The sequence below is a fragment of the Artemia sp. Qi Xiang Cuo genome, chromosome 16 (genome assembly GCF_049724085.1).
Source record: "Artemia sp. Qi Xiang Cuo chromosome 16, ASM4972408v1, whole genome shotgun sequence".
In the NCBI taxonomy this organism is placed as follows: Eukaryota; Metazoa; Arthropoda; class Branchiopoda; order Anostraca; family Artemiidae; genus Artemia; species Artemia sp. Qi Xiang Cuo.
This window is the reverse complement of record NC_142809.1, coordinates 38,115,673-38,120,339: the sequence shown is the minus strand read 5'-3', so window position 1 is coordinate 38,120,339 and position 4,667 is coordinate 38,115,673. Positions and strand designations below refer to the sequence as shown.

The 4,667-nt window shown below is 37.3% G+C and overlaps 1 pseudogene; it reads right to left on the bottom strand.

Annotated features, from left to right (window-relative positions):
* Positions 1-3,000: 3,000 nt before the first annotated feature.
* On the bottom strand, positions 3,001-3,829 carry LOC148942876 (proton-coupled folate transporter-like; annotated as a pseudogene).
* Between the last annotated feature and the right edge of the window lie 838 nt (positions 3,830-4,667).

Here is a 4,667-nt window from a genome sequence, read left to right as displayed (position 1 = left end):
GGAGTATCCTCCTCAAAAACACATTTTCTATCTGGAAATCAACTACGCTGAACAAAATAGCTATCTCAAAATTTTGATTGGATGTGTTTGGGGAAATGATGGGCGTCGGGGGAGGGGTTAGTTGCCCTCCAATCACTTTCGACTATTAAAAAGGGCACTAGCCCTTTAATTTCCAATCAAATGAGCCTGTTTTGAAGTTTCTACGACAACGCCTTCTATAAAAACCTTATATGCCCCCAGGGCATAACTTAAAGCCCTTGCCCTGAGGGTTTCGGGGGGAATTTCCGCCTCAAAAATATATTTTCTATCTGGAAATAAACTACGCTAAACAAAATGGCTATCTCAAAATTTTGATTGGATGTGTTTGGGGGAATAATGGGCGTGGGGGGGGGGGGGGCTTAGTTGCACGCCAATCACTTTCGACTATTAAAAAGAGCACTAGCCCTTTAATTTCCAATCGAATGAGCCTGTTTTGAAGTTTCTACGAGAACGCCTTCTATAAAAACCTTATATGCCCCCAGGGCATAACTTAAAACCCTTGCCCTGAGGTATTCAGGGGGAGTTTCCTCCTCAAAAATATATTTTCTATCTGGAAATCAACTACGCTGAACAAGATGGTTATTTCGAAATTTTGATTGGATGTGTTTGGGGTAATTATGGGTGTGGGGGGGGGGGGGGCTAGTTTCCCTCCAATCACTTTCGACTATTAAAAAGGGCACTAGCTTTTTGAAATTCCCATCGAATGAGCCTTTTTTGAAGTTTCCACGACAACACTTTCCATAAAAACCTTATATGCCCCCAGGGTACATCTTAAAACCCTTGCCCAGAGGGTTGTGGGGGAGTACCCTCCTCAAAAATATATTTTCTATCTGGAAATGAACTACGCTGAACAAAATGGATATCTCAAAATTTTGATTGGATGTGTTTGGGGGAATTATGGGCGCAGGGGAGGGGCTAGTTACACTCCAATCACTTTCGACTATTAAAAAGGGCACTAGCCCTTTCATTTCCAGTCGATTGAGCCTGTTTTGAAGTTTCTACGACAACGCCTTCTTTAAAAACCTTATATGCCCCCAGGGCATAACTTAAAACCCTTGCCCTGAGGGTTGTGGGGGAGTGTCCTCCTCAAAAAGATATTTTCTATCTGGAAATCAACTACGCTGAACAAAATGGCTATCTCAAAATTTTGATTGGATGTGTTTGGGGGGATGATGGGCGTGGAGGGGGGGGGGCTAGTTGCCCTCCAATCATTTTCGACTATTAAAAAGGGCACTAGAACTCTCGGTTTCCAATCGAATGAGCCCCTTTTGAAGTTTCTACGACGACACCTTCCGTATGAAGTGCCTCTGGGAAAAAAAATAATAATAATAATAATAAAACATTGGAGCCGTATGGCCTTTACTATAGGCAATGCTACAGCGTTGCCTCTGGTTTCATGCCCAAAATTGTATAGATCCTTACACAAAAAAAACACTAGAGCGCATATATTCCCTACTACATGCCCCCAATCAGTTATCAGTGGCACTTTGGTATATCACACAGAAAAAATCCATCAGTCTTTTTTTTTGGGATGATTATGATTTCAGGTACTTTGGTCATTCGTGAAAACGGTGCTACTTCAGAACTATCCAGTGTTGCCAGTGATTCTCTAGTACTTTCAGATTTTCTAACAGACCTTCAAAACTTGTTCCCGTGTTTGATCCTTGGTTTGTTCCTCCAAACCATTTGTTGCTGGGTCCGAACCATGTTTTGTCACGTGTTCGCACCACTTTTCTTTCTTGTGTTCATTACAGCATTTGTTCCATTGTTCATTGCTGTTGTTGTGCCTGAATTTGTTACTGTGTTTGGGCATATTTTCGTTGCTAGCTTCTTTCAATCATTCCTACTTGAATATTTTCCTGCTTACATTACAGTTTAGGATTCTGCTTTTGTTCTTTTCTTACTCCCTTCCTGTGCTGCTTTGTTCCACATCCTACGTTTTTTCCTGCTTTGACTGTGTCTTCGTTTCTATTTTCTTAGTTTCAATAAGCTGTGACAATGGTATGATACTGCATTGATTTTTAGCTGGTTTGTCATGAGAAGCACAGTTTATAGTCGATGGTTGAGCTGCGTCACTTATTAAAATGCAGTTTTTACCAAAAATACATTTTATTTAATATTATTTTTTCTTAATTTGTTTTTTAAATTTTTTACTTTTTCTTAAAAGGGCACTAAATATGAAAATGTCCTTTCAAATGAGCGCTCTTCCAACATTGTATGACCACTGATTTGGTATAACTGGTTTTATTTGTAATTACACCAACGAAAAGCAATAAGAAAGAGCATCACCGTAACAACCACGAATACTGAAAAGAACTAATCAAATGTATATTGACAGTTTAGCATATATTGGTATTTAATCCTGAAAGTCTCAGCGGGGTTCGTTTTGTTAATGCTATAAAGGAGAAAAAATAAAATGTATTTTGTTTTTAGTAAAGTCAACGTTACAACCTGGTTCTTAGAAGGCAGGCATAAGGGGCGTTAGCCCATCTCCTGCTTGTCGCAGTTTCTATTCGTTAAAAGTTTGGCTTTGTTATTTATCATTATTTCTGTTTGTTTTTGGTTTCAGTTACATATTAATAGTGATTCATGTTTGTTTCATACTTAAATTACTGTTAAATTTTATTTCTACTTGTTTTAAGTTTATTCTAAAACCAGCACTTCCCTAAAAACTGAGCTTGATTGAGCTTTTTACCTTTAGGGTTGCAAAAGGCCGTTTCTGCTCCTACTCCTATTTTTTCAGTCAGTGTTTTTGTTTTCATTTTACAAAATTCTACAAATATAGGGACAAATCACAAGTCAGTTTATTTGAACAAAAATCCCAGATATCTTGCATGAACTGCAAAGCTAGAGTTTTAGTTATTGAAAGTTTCAGCTCAGCTCTTTGCTTATATCAGAAAACAGTTTCTTTTATTGCTACTGTACAAGAGCCCACTCAAAACGTGAAAAAATCTGAAAAAATTAGCTTACCTGCAGTACAGTCATTACAACAAAGCTAGAAATGAGTAACACTACGATAACAGTTCGTCTGTTTTCGTCTCGTTTCTTAGCTACTGTCTTAACTGAAACAATAAAATCTTCACAACTCAAATATCTTGCACAGCTCTTACTTGTTGTTCCTTCACTTTGAGGTGGATTCACTTCAGGAATTAAGAAAATCACATAAAAACAAATAAGCGAATGACAGCAAAGTATAGCAAGAAAGACGAAAGTGTGACTATTTTAAGCAAGAAATATAGCACCACCAACAAATGGACCAATTGTTCCACCAAACAAACGTCATTGATTCAAGAAGGCCAACTCTCATAGTTCTCAATTCAGCACTACTTATCGTCGTAAAGTAACTTACCACTGCCATTATACAACTAACAAAACCACCAAATAAACCAGGAATGATGCCTGCAAGAATAATGAAGTCAATAGGGACTGCTGGATTTGTTGACACAACCATGTATACTATTGATGATAGAATCATACCAACCGAAGGTAAGACTATAGGTAGCTTTCTTCCGTGTGTGTCACTGTATGCACCTAAAAAATTACATACAATTATAGATGGTATAGTTAGGCTTAGAGTTGAAATTAATATCCAATGAGACGAGTTCTTTTGTATTATCTCCAGCTCGGAGGTATTGTTCAAGCTGCTTATGTCTTGGTAATCTTCAAGAGTTAGGCTGGGTCTACTTTGGCAAACCTTTTTATAAACAAGATCTTGAAAGACTGCATATTGCATAAACGTTGCCACCATATAAATAAGGAGGACTGGCTCGACAGTAATTCCAGCAAGCATGGTTCAAGTTACAGATGTGCTGAAAGTAACTTACAATTAAAAGGAGAAAGTAGAAATTCGTACACAACTGAAGCTAAAAAAAATCAATGGGAGACTCAAAAATGTTTTAAAAGATGTTTCTTCTAAAATTGGAAAAGTATTATTTGGGATTTGTAAGTTTACTCTCCCGACTGCTCCATCATAAACACCTAAAAACGATTTTAAGCGTATAAAACATTCAACTAGAACAGAGTTGTCATGCACACAACTTAACTTGATTTGATCTGGAGTTTTATGTGAGCAAAGTCTTAGCTAGGAAAGGTGGCTATGGTGGTAAGGAGGCACATATCAAACACAACTAAGCACCCTCTACGCACACTTTCTTACCTCACTAAAGAATTACCTCACTCATTGAAAGCACTAAAGCTCATATCGCAAATTCTGAGTTTGATATTCTTTTTAGGGGGGTTAAAACAGATCAAAAAGCCTAACGGCAACCATCATGAACAACCGAATACTGCCTTGAAGACGTCCAAAATCAAATCGCATTAGGTATATGTTCTGAAAATATGGAAATGTTATACCTTGCTGAAAACCAGATTCATAAAACTTTTTCAATCTGCATGACTAAAGTAACTCAAAATGGGACGCTTAGGTTTGCTTCCCCTCCACGACCAGTAACCCCTTTCCATCTAGAACTTTGCTTATGCATAAATCCTAAAATCAAGAAAAAGTAAATATATATTTAACAGTTAGTGTCTGATTTTTATCAAAGTTGATGTTAAAGAATTTTGAGGCTAATAATGACAAATCCGTGACTAATTCTGAAGCAGAGAAGTATAATATTAAAACTGATAAA